At 42.0% G+C, this 21948-nt stretch overlaps 1 protein-coding gene across 7 annotated transcripts in view; it reads left to right on the forward strand.

Moving 5' to 3' along the window:
* RAI14 (retinoic acid induced 14) overlaps positions 1-21948 on the forward strand; it is a 147580-nt gene that overhangs the window by 1717 nt on the left and 123915 nt on the right. The window lies entirely within an intron of this gene.

The raw sequence follows: 21948 nt of genomic DNA on the forward strand, positions 1-21948 counted from the left end.
CTCGGGCAGGTTTTTGTGCCTGCGGTTTAGTTTCTGCAGTTTGCAGAGTACATCTGCTAACCCCGGGCTCTCGCTCTCCTTTGAGTTTGGACCTCGTCCCCCGCTTTTGTGGAGGGGGGTGGGCCTCAGAGCCGGGAGAGACAGCAGACGCGGCAGACGGAGCCCAGGGGAAAGTGGAGGCGCTGCAAGTGATCTCCCAGCGCCTGGGCTCTGTAGCCAGGCTTGGGCTTCTCCAAGGAGCCCAGCTCAGCGCAACTTTGTTTCCAGTGATTGGGGCAAATCTGCGGACTCAAGGCCGCTCACCTGAACCAGCGGCTTCCCTTGGCCACAGGCTCACAGGTGACTTAGATGGGTTTCTCTTTTCCTTCCGCGAGAGGAGACTACCGAGCGCCCTGCCAGTTCTCTGGAGAATGTCATCTCAAGACCGTCAGGGCCTGGCAGAGGGAGGAATTGTTTTACTGATCAGTGAGACTTAAAAGAAGCTCATCTGAGCGACGAGAGTCTCACCTCCTTGAGGTCTGAACAAAGTTGGAAAAGAGAGAGTGTATCACAGGGAGGCTGGATTTTGATTGCTCTGTCCCCAGCCTACAGAGTCGTTGTTTACAGGTGTGGCTGGGAATTTTATTACTGATGGATGGAATCAGATCATCCTTTCTTAATGATGCTTACTTAACCAGTGTCATGTTTTTTCCCTTCCGCTTGTAAGAGAATAGATTTTATGTGAGGAAATGTATCCAGTTCTTGTAATTTTTAACCAGTGCTTGCAGAACTTGGATTGGGAAAGGTGCTCCCATTCTGGGCTGTCTCCATTCATGGAAATGCTTCAGTAATGAATGTATTGTATCATTTATACTCCTTAGATGTGTTTTTATGGCTTTTTTGGGGGGGGGAGGGAGGGAGGGTTATAACCCTGTTGAAAAATCTTATTACTATTATCTGTGAAATTGAAATAAAGTAATGGATGCTGGGCCTTGGAGATTCAATGGGGACGTGATGTAGTGCCCCGTCTGCTAGTAGTGTATCTGACAATGAAGTTCTGTCTCCAGACTGCCACTTCTATAGCATCTTTGAGGCCGGCACACCTAGTATCACTCACCTTTTAAAGGTGAAGAACCTGAGCTTTGCAAGTTCGGGGAACTCGGCCTCGGAGTCACTGGAATGTGATGAAGGAGCTTTGTCTGTCTCTCTGTTCCTTCCTTCTAACCTTCCTCTTTTTCCAAATAAAAGTATGAAAAATCTCAAACGTACCTAAAGAGAACATAGTAAGGCTTCCATTTTTCCACGACTTACGTTTGAGTTGCTAATCTTTCCATATTTGCTTCATACCCCCCCCCACACACACCTGCCCCTTAAAAATAAACTGTAACTGAAATATTTTATCCATCCTTCCTCCTCTGCCTCCATCCTCAGGTAACCACTAACGTGAAGTCAGTGTACACAGTGCCCAAAGGTGTTTGGTACTTCGGTATTACATATCCGCAAACTGTATCTGCGAGCTTGTGTGTTTAACATTTTATTTAAATGGCATAATTCTATATACACACGGCTTGCATTTTTAAATTTGTCATTATGTGTTTGAGGTACATGTAGATCTTATTTACTTTAGCTGCTACAGAGAACTCTAGTGTAGGAATAAATTATAGCATACGCTTTTCCTCACCAAGAGAAAATTTGAGTTTCCACTTTTTCACTGTTATACTTTTTCTTCAGAGGACAGTTGATCTTTCCCACTTTTTTACTGTAACAGTGCTGCAGTCAACATCTGAGGCATGTTCCCTTGAGTAGTTTCTTTGTTACACACCTATACATTTGATTGCTGGGTGGTGAGATCTAGGTAATGATGCATTTATTATTTCTTCCTCAGCAATATGTAGGGTGTATGTAGGGCCTTTCTTGGTTATTTGCTGAATGAAAAGTGAAATTGATCAATTTTTAGCTCTAAGAGTGTTAGTTGGCTGGATTCTTTAGTTTTTTCAATTAAAAAAAAATAAGAGTGCCTCTTAATTATAAAGTTGGAGCATCAGACAGAAGTGTGGTGCTGAGTTTGGGATACGTGTGCTGAAGCCTTTTCTTGGCCGGTCACTGGTGGTGTAACCCTGGGTTACTCACTCTACCTTCTCGTCCTCATTTCTTCAGACTTGGAAAGATTAAGGGGCTTGAGTATGCATTTACAAAGGCACATTCCTGCTCTAAGTGTGTATGAAAATACGGCTGTGTTCATGACATTTTGCCCTGAATGGTAACCTCTTAATCTGGAAGCAGTTCAAGGCATTTAAACCCATTGGTTTCCTCGTTATTCCTTCAAATTACCAGGCACACTCCTGTCTCAGAGCCATCGCGTTTACTGTTCCCACTCTCTGGACTGCTCTTCCCCTAGATGTCTCCAGGGCTGTGGCCCTCAACCCCTTAGCTCTTCACTTAGACATCACCTTCTCAGCCCATCTTCCCTGGCCGCCCCCTTCCAGCATGTCCTGCTGCTCTTTTCTCCTTTATTTGTTTGTTTATTTATTCATCCATTTACTTATTTATTTTTGACCAGGGGTCGAACCCGGGCCCCCAACAGTGAAAGCACCAGTCCCTAACCACTGGACACGGAGAGTTCCCTTTTCTCCTTTATTTTCTTCCACGGCACTTAATTGCCTTCAAACTTGCCAGAAGTTTGTATTAGTTTGGTTCATATCAGTAGTATGTCTGTCCTTACTAGAATATGTGCTCCAGGAAGACAGGGGTTTTGTCTCTTTGTTTACTGTTGAATCGCTAGTGTCTAGAACGTTGTTGACGTACCGTAAGTACTCACATGTTTGTTGAATGAAAGAATTTCATGCTTTTTTGTTGTGATTTTTCTACTTAGAATTTCTCTTAGCACATATCGGATATCCTAAGTGGTGCTGGCTGTTCTCCCAGCTGTATTTGAGTGCCCCAGATGTCATATTTACAGGTTGCATCAGGATAAAAACACAGGTTCTTATACACAAAGCACTTCATTTAAGTCTGTGTGATCTATCCCACAAAGCACTTGTGCCTTCATATTTTTCTGCAGCATTTACCTAAACCTGAATTCAAAAGAAAACATAAGTAACACGATGCTCAGAAGCACACCCATCTTTCCTTTTCTTGGTACCTGAGCTTTCCCACATTTTAAATGTGGAAGATGTATAACCAAGTGATGTTCCCCCTCCATTCCATACAGGATCCAAACAGACTAGAAACGGTGTCGAGTAACACCCACCACACTGAATTTCTAAGAATAGAAAGTGCATTTCTCAGAATTGTTGCAGAGGGTTTACTCATCATTGCTCTGATTTTGTGCATTCATCCTGAGGTGGTGTTTTCTTTTTTCTGTGGTTGGGGGGAACGGTGACCTTAATCTGAAGATCCAGGAGAAACCAATATATATAGTAGTGTACCCAGAAATACTTAAAAAACTGTCACATCATAAAATCCGTAACTCGTGGTACTGAAAACATTCACTGTTAGTGCCGTGCATTATTTTGCTAAAAGCCAACTGGATTTCCTCTACGTAGGAGAAATGATGAATATAGGAGTTGACAAAGCAAAGCTAAATATATCAAAGGCCTCTTGGGTATGTTTTAAATAGGTGATAGGGAAAAGGATTCTAGATTTTTTTCCGCATTATTTATTTATATAGGTATATGATACTGATGGTATCTTTTTAAAAAAATCATTAAGATGCTGCATGATTTAGAGGTTATTTCTTTTTGTTTTATTGCTACCCACGAGCTGAAAAGTGTTGGTTTAATGAAAGAGAAATGTTGTTAATCAAACCTCAGTTTCCCAACTCTAGCCATCTACAGTGAACAGACTGCTCTAGCCTTTGATATCAGACTCACTGGTTATTAGTCAATTTAGTCAATATTTTAATAAGTAACTGTAACTGTACAGACTTAGCCATGTGTTTTAAAACAAAACATTTTTCTCTTTGAAGTATGCCTCATTCTTCATTCTTATATTGTGTCCAGTAGAGTATCTGTCACATAGTAGGTGGTTAACATTGAACTACACACACACACCCCCACCCCCCCCCCACCCCCCCACCCACCCACCCACCCCAGGGCCATATAGTCCTTCAGGGTGGCCATCAGATATTGAGCTTTCGGAGTCTAGAGGAGAATTTAAACAGTAATCAAAAGGCTGAGGAGTAGAGGTAGTTAGCAAAATGCTAAGGCTGAAGTTCAGAAGATGTAGTTCTTTCTCAGGCAAGTCACATCACCTCTATAAGCCTTGGTTCTCTTGCCTATCGTTAAGAAACCCCTTTCTGCCCTATCCACCCTTTGGAGCAGTTACTGTGTCTTAACTGCTTCACCAGCTGGTTTTGTGTGATGGGTCTCACCTCATTTAACCTTACCTGGGATCTAGTCCAGTTCTTTCTGTAGTAAATGGCATTCACTGGAAATAGTGTCTTGCCTTATAAATTCCACAACCATTGGTCACCCCTGGGTAAGGGGCAACCTTTGGGAGTTCATGACTTATCCACCTCTGCTTCTAAATGAACGGAATCCAGTTGTGAGAAAAGTTGGTTGTAGTCCAAGAAGTTTATTCTACAGTGGAAGAAAATATATACTCTTTTCCTTTATTTTTTTCTTAAATTGACATTTAGTGAAAACCAAAGTTTATCATCAAGTAACCAAACGTAAGCAGTTCATCCTCTACTGTATCAGTTTCCCTCAAAATCAATTACTACTTTTAAACCTCAATTCAACTTTTCTTATCCCTGTTAAGTATTGCAGTTGGTAAGAGCAGTATCAGTATTTTTCTTTTTTTCTTTTTCCTTTGCTTACTAGATGAATTCAGTTTGCTTAATCCAGAGTGTTTTCTTTTTAAAGAGCTAAATGACTCTAGAATTAACAGCCCAGCAGCATCTCTCTCTTTTCACTTTCACTACATCTGTCCAGTTCCCTTTGCTGGCTGAAGTGACAGAAACCCAGCCAGGAAAAAGAGCTCTGGCAGAGCTCACTGGTGGGGAGTAAAAGGCTGAGCAGCTTCCTTTGCCCTAGGGCAGCACAGAGTCAAGTGTTTTCCTCCAAGAGGAGTTCATCCTGCAAACCGAGGCGGGCCATCTAGCAGTGATTCTTCAATATTTTTGAGTCAAAGATGGACACTTTTGCAAATTGGATGCAGGTGTTGGACCACTTTTCCTAGGGGGAAATTCACTTATATGAAATGATGCTGTACACTTGTAATCCTTGTCAGTTTCAAGAGGTTCATGGAAGTCCCTGTGTGTGAAGCCCAGTTATGAACCTCTTTGGAATCCCCAGGTTAACGCAAGATCTATCAAATGTACCTAGAAAACCTTGTTGCCTTTGTCCTGTTTACCTTTAACAGCCACCGCATAAGGATCAGGAGTGCAATGACAGGGGGTCTGTTTTCTATCATGTGCCACTGTTCCCCAGACCTGATAACCTATCATACACGAGTGAAAAGTAATAATTGTGGGGTTTATACCTTCAGTAGGAAAACCAGTCTCTAGTCGCTATACTAACCAGTCTACATACCACTGACCATTTTTAGGAACTATTTCTATTGGATGCAGTAAGATGCTATTTAGAAGTAATAAAAAGCTAACCTGTCGTATGACTATTTCGCAGAGATGTGATGGATTCTAAGGCTGGGTCATGAGTTCCTCACCCCAGGGACAGCATTTCTTGGTCTAGCATTGGACCTGTACCGTTCTCTGCTTTCCAGGCGACAGCAGTTTCCTCCCTTTGCTGTTGCGGGAGGGAACTGAGATGTCCCTGGGTCCAGCCCACGACACTTCTAAGCTCACGGGGGTCGATCTCTGACTGCTCAGCCGGGTGGGGGGAATATCCTGACTGGCTCTCTGTTCTGTGCTTCTCATCTCGGCCTCCTAGCCTACGGGGCTGCCTCCAAAGGGACTCGAGGAAGTCAGGGCCACGTTTCCTAGTTGGGGAGCTGGCCCTCAGCTGGAAGCCTGCTCTTCCAGAGGACCTCGCCCTTCTGTGGGAGGTAGCAGGTGCTGGGAGAAGGTACTGCCATCGTCGACCACGCTCAGGAACTTGTTCTGTCCCTCCATCTTAGGCGACATTCTCCATCTCTTCAGACAATAATTGGGCCAAAAGGGACGCGGGCCTACGTGTAACAGGGTGAACGATGCAGGTTCTTTCAACGAGTTAGTTGGTTTAATTGAATCGAGCGCCATCTTTGCTCCAGTCACTTTGCTCCTAGGCTGGCAGCTTCCGGAGGTGCAGGCCGTCTTACGCAGTGTCCGATCCCCCTTGAGCAGCACGTGTTGGTGGAGTTGTTGGGCAGTAGATAGAAGATCCAGGGATGAGCAGCAAGGCCTGCCTTCATGGAGCTTCGAGTTTTAAAGAGGTTAACACATTTTCATTCCACTGGAGCACAAGGCTCCAGTGGTTGGAATGGGATGGTGGCGGGAACACATTTTACAGAGGAGACTGAGGTCTAGGAAGAGAAATGACCCCTTGGAAAGTGGCACAGTCAGTAAGAGGCAAAGCTAGATGTGAACCTTAGTTCTGGTTGCTCTTGGCACAAGGCTTGTAGATGTTGTCCATTTCTGTTTCTCTCGGGTGTAGACAGTGACCTTGGGAGCCCCACATGGAGCTAATTGTAATTGTTTATCAGTGAAGAAGACTGGTGTAGACTTGGACAAGCTGTGTTGGAGACTAGTGGGGAGTCCTGGGTGGGGCAGATGACATTGAGCAGTGACATGAAGGTTGGAAAAGGAACTGGAACCCAGGCCCCTAGCATCCAGCTGGGCAAGAACCACATAAACAAATCTATGTGTCAAGCTTTGTCAGTGAGTTAACGAGTTCTGTGCTGAGCCTCTTCGTTTGATGAGAGTGCTCCCATAACTTGACCATCACCTCCTACGAGAGTTGAGCTGCTGGTAACTGACCGCTTTTCAAAAGTGAAACGGAGTGCTAACTTTCAGTGGATGCTTTGACCCATAGTCATTTCACTGGTGGGAGAAGCAGCCTGTTCACAGTAGCCTCCTCCCAGCTACCCCAGAGGACGTGGGAACTGGTGAGCCACAAGGCTTACGGACTTGTGGGTTGCTTTTTTTCTTTCTTCCTTGCCAAAGGCAGCCAGAAGGAAAACACAGTTGACCCCTGAACAGTGAGGGAGGTTAGGGGGATTCCCCCTCCCACCAAGTTGAAAGTCCATGTATCACTTCTGACTCCCCCAGAACTTAACTTCTAATAGCCTACTGTTGACCAGAAGCCTTACTGATAAGGTAAACAGTCGATTAGCACATATTTTGTTGTGTATATTAGGTATTGTAGTCTTACAATAAAGTAAGCTAGAAAAAAGAAAGGTTAAGGAAATAGTGTAAGGAAAATACACTTACAATACTGTACTGTATGTATTGATACTGTAAGTTTACGTTGTCTGTTTATATGATGAATTGTCTGTCGGTATCTACATCGGTATTGTCTTATGATACAAAACCCTGTAGATGTTATACGTATTACTAACACTAGACATCAAAAAAGAAAATCTGTGAAAAAATTCATATTTATAGGAAGAAGCAGCAATGTGATTGCTTTATGGTAGCCTAGTGTAGTCGATACAATTGCTTCATGGTAGTGTAGCGCCTATACACGAATGAATGAATCTTGATAAAAGTTTATGACATACGGTATTACAGTCATGTTAATAATACAGTATTGGAAACATCGTTCCATATTTTAAAAAAACACTTACCTGTGATGATAGGCTGATATGCAGATTCTCCAGTTATGAGAGACACAGGCATACTCTACGGTAATATAATTCTTTGACAGCAAAGTTACAAAACAGTAAGAAAACGAACACATTTATTTTATATTAAATATCACTCACGTTATGCCTATGTAAGGATGCACTAGTATCTACACATTTTATGCATTCATGACCTACCATTTAAACATTTTTTTATATTTCTAGGCTGCACGGTTCATTGGTGGGTTTTTTCAAACTGTCGCAAATCTCCCCCAATTCTTCCAATCCATTTATTGAAAAACTTTCACATATAAGTGGACTTGCACAGTTCAGACCTGTGTTGTTCAAGGGCCACAAACATATGTAGGGCCCTGAGGTCCCGCACTGAACCATGTCAGGAAGGCCTCGCCCAGGGCTGGGTGGGGGGTAGTCTACCATTCTCGCTCAAGCTGAATCTTATTTCAGGCCCAATCCACATTCATCATGGATGCAGGCTGCTTTGAATACTCTCAGAACCTTCTTGAATCTTTGTTTAAAAAAAAAAAATCCTTAATTTTCTTTGGGGCTGTATCATTTTTCTCTTTTGAGAAAAAAGTTTCACATTTCTTTCCTATGAGCTTTTTATAAATTGGGAAACACTTGAAAATATAGGCGTGGAAACCAACCAATATCTGTATACCATCCAGGATTTCCTAGGAGGTTTTTGTTTTTTTTTTAAAGAAAAGACTCATTTCTGCCACTAACCTTCTGTATACATCCAGTCAGCAATCTTGATCAACTCCTCAGTAATTAGATTCTTTCTGTGCTATACAACTTTACACCATGTTGGTGTGCTGTTTGTTGACTTTTTCTATCGCTTTTCCTCTGCAGTCTCAAAGCTAGAACAAGATTTCTTCAGAATGACTCCTGTCCCAGCCTGTCTCCTGGCCAATCTGTTGACGGCTGCTACTGTTGGTGCCTTGTTTGGCAACAAGCTTGCTTTCTTCTTCTCCTTTAAAACAACCCCTGATTATTTTAAGTGCATACTGCTTGGAACAAAGCGCATTTGATTCTCATTACATTGCAAGTGGGTGTTTATATCCACGGTGGCAAAAGAAAAAGAAAGAGTAGCTCACCCTATCCTGGTGATATCTGAGGTGGCAGCCTGCCGGCGGGGTGCTTCTATGTGTGGCTTCCAGAACAAATGTCACCTGCCCCCCCCCCCAGGCCCATTAGTGTCTCACTGGTGATTGTTTTAAGATGCACTTTTATTATGATATTGGTGCTTTTCATTGTCTTAAAGCATTGTAGTATTTCATTGTTTTATAGCTTGGAGAGAGGTGTTATACAGGACATTAGAATAATTTCTTTCTTTTTTTTTTTTTTTTTTTTTTTTGCGGTACGCGGGCCTCTCACTGTTGTGGCCTTTCCTGTTGCGGAGCACAGGCTCCGGACGCGCAGGCTCAGCGGCCATGGCTCACGGGCCCAGACGCTCCGCGGCATGTGGGATCTTCCCGGACCGGGGCACGAACCCGTGTCCCCTGCATCGGCAGGCGGACTCTCCACCACTGCGCCACCAGGGAAGCCCTAGAATAATTTCTTAAGGAACAGAAATGTCCTAATGATGGGGAAGCATCTAAATATCTCGAAGTTCTGCTCTTCCATATTGTTGCTAAACTATGGAAACCTCCGCCGTAATCTGTAGTTTGCCAGCTCAGCTGAGTATAAAAATAGCCGCTTCACTTGTCTGTAATTATCTTTACATTTTCTGTTATTGTCTCGGTATCTTTAGCAAAGCTATATGGAAAAGGATTTTTCTGACTGGTGAAAAATTCATTAGATAAATTCATTAGATTTATTCATTATGCACATGCTCCGCATGTTAAAAGGACAAAGAAATAAAAATGCCACCTTTCCCTGGAATGTTGTGAGGACAAACAGCCAGAAGGAATGCCTTTTTTCATATTGGTCCATTCAGACTTCCTAGGGGGAGCTCTGTACGTGCCAGCGGCCGATCTGAGGACTGTTCCACTTTTAAAGGCAACTAAATCTTTTTGAAGTTGTAAAACGGTTGGTTTGTTGGCCAGACTTTTTTTTTTTTAATTACTAGTGTTGTCTAATACGCAGCCCAGCGTTGCATTTTGGGCCTGGGAGCTGAATCTGAATCCAGCCTTCTCCATTTTTAAATTGTGCCACTTTGGCTAAGTAAACTTTCCTGGCTGCAATTTCCTAATCTTGAAACTGAGAATAAAAACAATAGCATCTAATTTCGAAGTGGTGTGAGCATTAAATGAGATAATACTCACTTATAATCAAATAGTAAAACAATAAAATGTTGCAAAGTAATCATTTAAATAAATGATAGCTATTGTGGCTGTTATTACTATTGCTAACGTTATCATGTTCCTTATCATCCTACCTCTGAAGAACTGCTGATAGATTGGCCAATATGACTGTACCTGCCATTATAATCTATAGCTATAAAGACGGGTTGCCCCCATATGTCACTGAAACACATCTGCTGGACATCTTCTGTGAAGTTCAGAACTATGTTTCCCTGTGTAATCATTCCTCCATTTAGTCCTTCTTTATATCCTTGGGTAATGTGGACAATATAAAGACACATTTCCTTTAATCGTGACCAGTCCCCTTCCCAACTGTATTAACAAATTCCTCAGTCTCACCAGACAACTTGCCTTGTTTCAGGCATCATCTAGGCACGGAGCAGTAACATTGTGGTTAAGATGAAGATGGTGATACTTAGAATGAAGGAGAAGTTAAATTCCCTGTTGAATCCTTTGGAAAATTGTCCAACTGTTGATAGAGAAAAATAGATATGTTTTCTGAACCATATATAACAGAGTAATAGTTTGCATAGAAGTCTGTCAGTTTTGAAATAAAATTGTTGATTAATCATTCCTTCTTCATGTGGCAGAGTGAATCTTTTAAACTAACTTTCAACCATTATCAGCTTGCAGGATTTACTAGATCTAAGTTTTATGATTTGGTAGTAAGTGAATATTAAACATGATAACGTACATTGTTTCTTAATTTTGTGCCTGCCTTGTAAGTAATAAGTAAATGCTGTTATTGTTAATTGGATACTGTCATCAGTCTTTGAAAGGAAGATCTAAATCATCACTGTCTAATAGAATATAAGCAAGCCACAGATGCAAGCCACCGTAAGTCATTTAAAAGTTTCTAGGGCTTCCCTGGTGGTGCAGTGGTTAAGAATCCGCCTGCCAATGCAGGGGACAGGGGTTTGAGTCCTGGTCGGGGAAGATCCCACGTGCCGCGGAGCAACTAAGCCCGTGTGCCACAACTACTGAGCCTGAGCTCTGGAGCCCTTGAGCCACAACTTTTGAGCCCGCATGCCACGACTTCTGGAGCCTCGCGCCTAGAGCCTGTGCTCTGCAACAAGAGAAGCCACTGCAATGAGAAGCCCACGCACTGCAACGGAGAGTAGCTCCCGCTCGCCACAACTAGAAAAAGCCCGCGCGCAGCAACGAAGACCCAGCACCGCCAAAAATAAATAAATTTATTAAAAAAAAAATTTCTGGTAGGCACAAAAAGGAAAGTGAAGCAAATGAAATTAATCATAATAATTTATTTTATCTAGGCTATCCAAAATACTATCAACATATATTCAGTCAACCTATTCATGATATAGTTGACATTCTTTTTTCATAGTAAGTCTTTGAAATCCGTTGTGTATTTTCCACTTACAGTGCGTGTCAGCTTGCAGTAGCCACGTTCTAAATGCTCAGTGGCCGCGTGTGATTGATTAATGACTACGGTATTAGACAGCACTGGTCTAAGTAATACGTCATTTTGTAGGTCCCGTAACCCCAGTAACCACCGGACACCTAGAATGCCCTCAATAGACGCATGCTTGATTAAGCTTCCCTGCATCTCTACCCAGTTATCTGGAATTTGGCCCTTAGCTTTCAGTGTTTCCTTAGAGAAGTACAGTAGCTCAAAATCTTCATCACAAACTGATTACACATGGAATAATGGATATTTGTGTTCTTGGTTTACAAGTCTGTCCCTCTCTGCTGTCATGCAAATGCATTCATCTACATGGACCTTTTTTTCTTTCTTGTAGGCAAGGATTGTGTATGGGCCACATTTCTGCATCCCCTATGTACTTGGCCCAGAGTTGGTATTCAGTGTATATGAGTAAATAAAACAGTATAGGTTTCTTATTTTTCCTCTTAAATTGCAGGCTCTTGCGTAGGCACGATATTTTTACTCTGTAGACCCTCGTAGGATCAGATGCAAGCTATGTGAGTTTGTGGATATGTGTGGCGCCCAGGGTGGGTGTGTTTTAAATCTTTGTTGCAGTTGACAGAAGCATTCCCCATCCTTTATGTTAATGCTGTTTTCTTCTTATCCCTAAACACAACAAAGCGTTGAAAATTGAAAGGTAGAAGGTCCAGGGTATCAAATTCAGTCAACAGGAGTTCATGTTCACTGGGCAGGCGGTTCTAGGCACCCCACAGAGCACAGGCATGGAGCAGTATGGAGCTTCTAATGGAAGGGATCTGGAAGGCTTTTCCATTTGCGCTGCCAGGACAGTAGTGCGGCAAATCCAGGTTGGCATAGCCCCTGGGGAGTGATGCCGCGGTGACTGAGCCACTGCGTTGGGCTCCTCTTCCAGGTGTCTTGTTTAGAATAAATTAGGGTGAGAGGGATATTCAAGGATTAACTGCTCCAAGAATTATCCTTGGGCCCCGAGGTCTCCTGGCCCAGCTGAACCCCAGCGTTGCAACCCCCTACTCCAGGGCAGCTTCCCCGCCGTCTGCCCTTCTCTCCCTGTCCCCAGCTGTCCTGAAGTTTCCGTCTTCATCCTTAGCCGCAGCACTGGGTCCCTCCAGGGCCCAGCTGTTTGGATGGCTCTTTATTTCCTGAAGGTTTTTGAAAGTCTAATGCTATTCATTTCCAGTTACTCATGATTGTTTTCCTTGTTGGCTGGTTCCTGTAGGAGAGCCAAAGAGCTATTCATATTTTCAGGATGGCAGTAGCCCAGAAGGTGGGGCTTGCTGGCCAGGTCTTCTGTGGTGAAGAAAGAACGGAGTGCTTGGAGGTGGAGGCGGTGAGGCGTTGCTGCCAGTTCAAGGAGCACCTAACAGCCAAACAAATGAGTGACCAGTGTGCCCTCCCTAACCTGTGGGTTCCGAGGGGCCCTATAGGCCCCCCCGTTGTACTCAGCCCAGTTAAACTCTGGAGAGTGTGTAGTTCAGTTCTGTAGGTCCATGGAGTGGATGGAGCTATTGTCTTCAGAAATGCAAGCCGCAGCAGTGCTGCTGAGGTCCTAGGCCCCTCTTTTATGGTGGCATCTGAGGTGACAGCCTGAGCAAGGTCGACTAGGTGAGAAGGCACCGAAGGATTGGCCAGTACTCTTAGATTGCAGGTGACGGAAACTCAACTTGAACTAGCTCGGGAAAGAAGGCGGAGTGCCTTGGCTCATGTGACGCCAAATCCTGTGCTAAAAGGGTGTAAGGGCCTCTGGGATCCCTGGAGTCAGGGGCCTTCCTGGTTCCCTCCCTCAGACCAGCTCTCTGCACTGGGTTAGGATTGAGTGTTGGGCAGCCGCCAGGCTCACATTTTTCCAGTTTCTCTGCCAGAGAGGAAGGTCTTGTCTTCCCTTTTTCCTCCCCCTTCCACTCCCTTCTCTTTTCCCTTCCTCTTATACGTGCCCCTCCTCTTTCCCCCTCCTCTTCCCCGCCCCACCCCCAGAAATCCCAGGGAGGGTGTCTGAATAGCCTTGCTAAGGACGCATTCCCATCTCTAGGGAACAGCTACAGTCAGAATATAACCTGGTTGCAGTGGTGATGGGGAGGCAGGGGTAGGAGGACAGTTTTCTAGAAGGAGTGCAGTTATCAGAAGAAGGCGGGCACTGAGGGTCACAGGTCAGACAGCGTGCATGGTAACACGTTATGTTAGAGAAAATGTGGAGACCTGCCTTCAAGTGAGCAGGGACCCCGTCCCTGTTGGACTGGAGATGAGACTATATGATTTATGAATACACGATGTTCGAATGACATCCAAACATGGTAGCTGGGGCAGCAGAAATAATCATTGTGTTTTCCATCTACTCTGCCACTCCTGCCCCTAGGGTATCAGAATTCACAGAATCCATGTTATTAACTTATTTATCCCTTATTCTCAGAAGTATTTGAGGCACTGGATGACTGGGGAGGGATTCATCAGAACCATTGTGATCATCGTAAATGACATTTCCTACATTCTAGAATGTGGAGAGTCCAAGTTATCCCATTTTAAAACCGAGTCAAAGAACCGATGACGTCACGGTAAGCCAACATTTGGGAATCAAATATAACCATCCAGGGAGCTACCCTTTCACTCTAAAGATGTTTCTCACTACCTAACAACTTTGCATATGGACCTCCTTTTGACTTTTTGTATTTCATCTTTTTAAAGACAGCTTCATTGAGGTATGATTTACATTCCACAAAATTCACCATTTTTAGTATACAGTACTGTTCAATTTTTAGTAAATTTATAGAGTTGTGGAATCATCACCACAATTGAGGGGTTTTTTTTCACACACACACACTGTATTTTATTTTTACAAGAGATAAATTGACACCAAGCATTGTAAATGGATGACCACAACAGAAGCAACAATGATTGCAATTACCGAATACGAAACAAACTCATACGATGTCATAATATTGACATTCAGTCAAGTAACCCTCCACTGTAACAGCTCCTTTACTTTGCAGTGAAAATTGATTCGTATATTTTTTGCTTCTGAGTCCTTGTGGGATTTTTTTTTTTTATTCAAACAGAAAGTCACAAAAATTATAATCATCCTCATCAGTTCATTCAGTCCCATGTAATTAATTTTTTTTTTCAGCTTGATCTTTTGTTAGCACTTTTATGAATTCATCAGTTTTCCATTAGAGTTCTGAAAATGCTTATTCATTCAGTTCAGCCGTATAGTCAGTTACCAGAAACCTGTACTTGTCAGAGTCTTTTCCATGAATTCCTTGAAGATGAAACCCTTTTATAGGAACATTTTTGCAAAAGCATCAGAGTACACCCAGAACTCCCTGTAAATGACAAAAGACTTAAAAATGACCACGGTTAAAGATTTGATGAAAGTTCATAATAATGCAATTGACAAGGAAATTTAGTTATTTCGGAGACATACATTTTAGAGTAATAACTAGAATGATGACTTATAACATTATACCAGAATATATAAGATTTTTAGAAATTTCATGTAATGTCTGAAACATTTATATTAACATACATCCATACAAATAACCCAAAGAAAGTTTAGTATTAGTTTTTTTTGTTTGTTTGTTTTATACTGCAGGTTCTTATTAGTCATCAATTTTATACACATCAGTGTATACATGTCAATCCCAATCACCCAGTTCAGCACACCACCATCCCCACCCCACCGCAGTTTTCCCCCCTTGGTGTCCCTACGTTTGTTCTCTATGTCTGTGTCTCAACTTCTGCCCTGCAAACCGGTTCATCTGTACCATTTTTCTAGGTTCCACATACATGTGTTAATATATGATATTTGTTTTTCTCTTTCTGACTTGCTTCACTCTGTATGACAGTCTCTAGATCCATCCACGTCTCAACAAATGACTCAATTTCTTTCCTTTTTATGGCTGAGTAATATTCCATTGTATATATATACCACATCTTCTTTATCCATTCATCTGTCGATGGGCATTTAGGTTGCTTCCATGACCTGGCTATTGTAAATAGTGCTGCAATGAATATTGGGGTGCATGTGTCTTTTTGAATTATGGTTTTCTCTGGGTATATGCCCAGTAGTGGGATTGCTGGATCATAAGGTAATTCTATTTTTAGTTTTTTAAGGAACCTCCATACTGTTCTCCATAGTGGCTGCATCAATTTACATTCCCACCAACAGTGCAAGAGGGTTCCCTTTTCTCCACACCCTCTCCAGCATTTGTTGTTTGTAGATTTTCTGATGATGCCCATTCTAACTAGTGTGAGGTGATACCTCATTGTAGTTCTGATTTGCATTTCTCGAATACTTACTGATGTTGAGCAGCTTTTCATGTGCTTCTTGGCCATCTGTATGTCTTCTTTGGAGAAATGTCTATTTAGGTCTTCTGCCCATTTTTGGATTGGGTTGTTTGCTTCTTTACTATTGGGCCGCATGAGCTGTTTATATATTTTGGAGATTAATCCTTTGTCCGTTGGTTCGTTTGCTAATATTTTCTCCCATTCTGAGGGTTGTCTTTTCGTCTTGTTTATGGTTTCCTTTGCTGTGCAAAAGCTTTGAAGTTTCATTAGGTCCCATTTGTTGATTTTTGTTTTTATTTCCATTACTCTAGGAGGTGGATCAAAAAAGATCTTGCTGTGATTTATCTCAAAGCGTGTTCTTCCTATGTTTTCCTCTAAGAGTTTTATAGTGTCTGGTCTTACATTTAGGTCTCGAATCCATTTTGAGTTTATTTTTGTGTACGGTGTTAGGGAGTGTTCTAATTTCATTCTTTTACATGTAGCTGTCCAGTTTTCCCAGCACCACTTATTGAAGAGACTGTCTTTTCTCCACTGTATATCTTTGCCGCCTTTGTCATACATTAGTTGACCATAGGTGCGTGTGTTTGTCTCTGGGCTTTCTATCTTGTTCCATTGATCTATGTTTCTGTTTTTGTGCCAGTACCATATTGTCTTGATTACTGTAGCTTTATAGTATAGTCTGAAGTCAGGGAGTCTGATTCTTCCAGCTCCGTTTTTTTCCCTCAAGACTGCTTTGGCTATTCAGGATCTTTTGTGTCTCCATACAAATTTTAAGGTGATTTGTTCTACTTCCGTATAAAATGCCATTGGTAATTTGATAGGGATTGCATTGAATCTATAGATTGCTTTGGGTAGTATAGTCATTTTCACAATATTGATTCTTCCCATCCAAGAACATGGTATATCTCTCCATCTGTTGGTATCATCTTTAATTTCTTTCATCAGTGTCTTACAGTTTTCTGCATACAGGTCTTTTTTCTCCCTAGGTAGGTTTATTCCTAGGTATTTTATTCTTTTTGTTGCAATGGTAAATGGGAGTGTTTCCATAATTTCTCTTTCAGATTTTTCACCATTAGTGTATAGGAATGCAAGAGATTTCTGTGCATTAATTTTGTATCCTGCAACTTTAGCAAATTCACTGATTAGCTCTAGTAGTTTTCTGGTGGCATTTATAGGATTCTCTGTGTATAGTATCATGTCATCTGCAAACAGTGACAGTTTTACTTCTTTTCCAATTTGTATTCCTTTTATTTCTTTTTCTTCTCTGATTGCCGTGGCTAGGACTTCCAAAACTGTGTTGAATAATAGTGGTGAGAGTGGACATCCTTGTCTCATTCCTGATCTTAGAGGAAATGCTTTCACTTTTTCCATTGAGAATTATGTTTGCTGTGAGTTTGTCGTATATGGCCTTTTTTATGTTGAGGTAAGTTCCCTCTATGCCCACTTTCTGGAGAGTTTTTATCATAAATGGGTGTTGAACGCTGTCGAAAGATTTTTCTGCATCTATTGAGGTGATCATATGGTTTTTCTTCTTCAATTTGTTAATATGGTGTATCACATTGATTGAATTGTGTATATTGAAGAATCCTTGCATCCCTAGGATAAATCCCACTTGATCATGGTGTATGATCCTTTTAATGTGTTGTTGGATTCTGTTTGCTAGTATTTTGTTGAGGATTTTTGCATCTATATTCATCAGTGATATTGGTCTGTAATTTTCTTTTTTTGTAGTATCTTTGTCTGGTTTTGGTATCAGCGTGATGGTGGCCTCATAGAATGAGTTTGGGAGTGTTCCTTCCTCCACAATTTTTTGGAAGTTTGAGAAGGATGAGTGTTAGCTTTTCTCTAAATGTTTGGTAGAATTCACCTGTGAAGCCATCTGGTCCTGGACTTTTGTTTGTTGGAAGATTTTTAATCACAGTTTCAATTTCATTACTTGTGATTGGTCTGTTCATATTTTCTGTTTCTTCCTGGTTCAGTCTTGGAAGGTTATACCTTTCTAAGAATTTGTCCATTTCTTCCAAGTTGTCCATTTTATTGGCATAGAGTTGCTTGTAGTACTCTCTTGGGATGCTTTGTATTTCTGTGGTGTCTGTTGTAACTTCTCCTTTTTCATTTCTAATTTTATTGATTTGAGTCCTCTCCCTCTTTTTCTTGATGAGTCTGGCTAATGGTTTATCAGTTTTGTTTATCTTCTCAAAGAACCAGCTTTTAGTTTTATTGATCTCTGCTATTGTTTTCTTTGTTTCCATTTCATTTATTCCTGCTCTGATCTTTATGATTTCTTTCCTTCTTCTAACTTTGGGTTTTGTTTGTTCTTCTTTCTCTAGTTTCTTTAGGTGTAAGGTTAGATTGTTTACTTGAGATTTTTCTTGTTTCTTGAGGTAAGCTTCTATAGCTATAAGCTTCCGTCTTAGAACTGCTTTTGCTGCATCCCATAGGTTTTGGATCATCGTGTTTTCATTGTCATTTGTCTCTAGGTATTTTTTGATTTCCCCTTTGATTTCTTCACTGATCTCTTGGTTATTTAGTAACGTATTGTTTAGCCTCCATGTGCTTGTGTTTTTTACGTTTTTTCCCCTGTAATTCATTTCTAATCTCATAGAGTTGTGGTCAGAAAAGATGCTTGATATGATTTCAATTTTCTTAAATTTCCTGAGGCTTGATTTGTGACCCAAGATGTGATCTATCCTAGAGAATGTTCCATGTGCACTTGAGAAGAAAGTGTAATCTGCTGTTTTTGGATGGAATGTCCTATAGATGTCAGTTAAATCTATCTGGTCTATTGTGTCATTTAAAGCTTCTGTTTCCTTATTTATTTTTATTTTGGATGATCTGTCCATTGGTGTACATGAGGTGTTAAAGTCCCCCACTATTACTGTGTTACTGTCGATTTCCTCTTTTAGAGCTGTTAGCAGTTGCCTTAGGTATTGAGGTGCTCCTGTGTTTGGTGCATATATATTTATAATTATTATATCTTCTTCTTAGATCGATCCCTTGGTCATTATGTAGTGTCCTTCCTTGTCTCTTGTAACATTCTTTATTTTAAAGTCTATTTTATCTGAGTATAGCTACTCCAGCTTTCTTTTGGTTTCCATTTGCATGGAATATCTTTTTCCATCCCCTCACTTTCACTCTGTATGTGTGTCTAGGTCTGAAGTGGGTCTCTTGTAGACAACATATATATGGGTCTTGTTTTTGTATCCATTCAGCAAGCCTCTGTCTTTTGGTTGGAGCATTTAATCCATTTACATTTAAGGTAATTATTGATATGTATGTTATTATTACCATTTTCTTAATTGTTTTGGGTTTGTTTTTGTAGGTCCTTTTCTTCTCTTGTGTTTCCTACTTACAGAAGTTCCTTTAGCATTTGTTGTAGAGCTGGTTTGGTGCTACTGGATTCTCTTAGCTTTTGCTTTTTTGTAAAGCTTTTGATTTCTCCACTGAATCTGAATGAGATCCTTGCTGGGTAGAGTAATCTTGGCTGTAGGTTCTTCCCTTTCATCACTTTAAGTATATCATGCCACTCCCTTCTGGCTTGTAGAGTTTCTGCTGAGAAATCAGCTGTTAACCTTATGGGAGTTCCCTTGTATATTATTTGTCATTTTTCCCTTGCTGCTTTCAGTAATTTTTCTTTCTCTGTAATTTTTGCCAATTTGATTACTATGTGTCTTGGCGTGTTTCTCCTTGGGTTTATCCTTTTATCCTGTATGGGACTCCTGCGCTTCCTGGACTTAGGTGGCTATTTCCTTTCCCATGTTAGGGAAGTTTTCGACTATAATCTCTTCAAACATTTTCTCTGGTCCTTTCTCTCTTCTCCTTCTGGGACCCCTATAATGAGAATGTTGTTGCATTTAATGTTGTCCCAGTGGTCTCTTAGGATGTCCCCATTTCTTTTCATTCTTTTTTCTTTAGTTTGTTCTGCAGCAGTGAATTCCACCATTTTGTCTTCCAGGTCACTTATCCGTTCTTCTTCCTCAGTTATTCTGCTGTTGATTCCTTCTAGGGTAGTTTTCATTTCAGTTATTGTATTGTTCATCTCTGTTTGTTTGTTCTTTAATTCTTCTAGGTCTTTGTTAAACATTCTTTCATCTTCTTGATCTTTGCCTCCATTCTTTTTCTGAGGTCCTGGATCATCTTCACTATCATTATTCTGAATTCTTTTTCTGGAAGGTTGCCTATCTCCACTTCATTTAGTTGTTTTTCTGGGGTTTTATCTTGTTCCTTCATCTGGTATATAGCCCTCTGCCTTTTCATCTTGTCTATCTGTCTGTAAATGTGGTTTTTGTTCCACAGGCTGTAGGTTTGTACTTGTTTTGTTGTCTGCCCTCTGGTGGATGAGGCTATGTAAGAGGCTTGATGGGAGGGACTGGTGTTGGGTAGAGCTGACTCGTAAAACTTTAATCCACTTGACTGTTGATGGGTGGGGCTGGGTTCCGTCCCTGTTGGTTGTTTAGCCTGAGGCAACCCAACACTGGAGCCTACCTGGACTCTTTGGTGGGGCTGATGACAGACTCTGTGAGGGCTGACGCCAAGGAGTACTTCCCAGAACTTCTGCTGCCAGTGTCCTTGTCCCCACGGTGAAACAGAGCCCACCCCCGCCTCTGCAGGAGACCCTCCAACACTAGCAGGTAGGTCTGGTTCAGTCTCCCCTGGGGTCACTGCTGCTTCCCCTGGGTCCCCATGCGCACACTACTTTGTGTGTGCCCTCCAAGAGTGGAGTCTGTTTCCCCCAGTCCTGTTGAAATTCTGCAATCAATTCCCACAAGGCTTCAAAGTCTGATTCTCTAGGAATTCCTCCTTCCGTTGCCGGACCCCCCAGGTTGGGAAGCCTGACGTGGGGCTCAGAACCTTGACTCCAGTGGGTGAACTTCTGTGGTATTAGTGTATGCCAGTCTGTGAGTCACCCACCCACCAGTTATGGGATTTGATTTTACTGTGATTGCGCCCCTCCTACCATCTCATTGTGGCTTCTCCTTTGTCTTTGGATGTGGAGTATCTTTTTTGGTGAGTTCCAGTGTCTTCCTGTTGATGATTGTCCAGCAGCTAGTTGTGATTCTGGTGTTCTCGCAAAAGGGAGTGAGAGCTCATCTTTCTATTCCGCCATCTTGGTTCCTCCTCTCCCACCATTGAGGTTTTTTTTTTTTTTAAACATCTTTATTGGAGTATAATTGCTTTACAATGGTGTGATAGTTTCTGCTTTATAACAAAGTGAATCAGTCATACATATACATATGTTCCCATATCTCTTCCCTCTTGCGTCTCCCTCCCTCCCACCACTGAGTTTTTTTTTTTTTTTTTGCGGTATGCGGGCCTCTCACTGTTGTGGCCTCTCCCGTTGCGGAGCACAGGCTCCGGACGCACAGGCTCAGCGGCCATAGCTCACGGGCCTAGCCGCTCTACGGCATGTGGGATCTTCCCGGATCGGGGCACGAACCCGTGTCCCCTGCATCGGCAGGCGGACTCTCAACCACTGCGCCACCAGGGAAGCCCTAGGCAGAATTTTTTAATGGAGTCAATGTGAGTTTTAAAACACATCTCTCACCCCCAAAAAGAGCACTCATGCTCATTTGCAGTCCCTCCTTGTTACCGTTCCCAGCCCTAGACAACTGCTAATCTACTTCCTGTCTATAAATTTGCCAGTTCCGGATGTGTCATACAGATGGAATCTTACAGTGTGTGGCCTCTGTGTCTGACCTTCACTTAGCACAATGGTTTTGCGCCACATGTATCAACACTTTGTTCCTTTTTGCTGCTGGATAGTCCTGCATTCCACTGTGTGGAACTGCCACGTTTTGTGTACCTGATTGATGGATAGTTCAGTTGTTTCCACTTTTTCACAATTATGAACACTGCTGCTACACGTTCACGTACAAATCTCTGTGTGGACGTGTGTTTTCATTTCCCTTGGCAAGATGCATAGGAGTGTAATTGCCAGGTTGAATGGTAAATTTATACTTAACTCAAGAAGCTGCCAAACTGCTTGCCACAGTAACTGTTTGCTTTTTCCACATTTTGTATTTTAACTAGTAATGTTTGCGGGGTGGCCCTGTCTTTTTTTTTTTTTTAATATAAACGTATTTATTCATTTTTGGCTGTGTTTGGTCTGCGTTGCTGCGCGTGGCCTTCTCTAGTTGCAGCGAGCGGGGGCTACTCTTTGTTGCGGTGGCGGGCTTCTCGTTGCAGAGCACAGGCTCTAGGCACGTGGGCTTCAGTAGTTGTGGC

Source organism: Stenella coeruleoalba, assembly GCF_951394435.1.
Source record: "Stenella coeruleoalba genome assembly, chromosome: 3".
Lineage (NCBI taxonomy): Eukaryota > Metazoa > Chordata > Mammalia > Artiodactyla > Delphinidae > Stenella > Stenella coeruleoalba.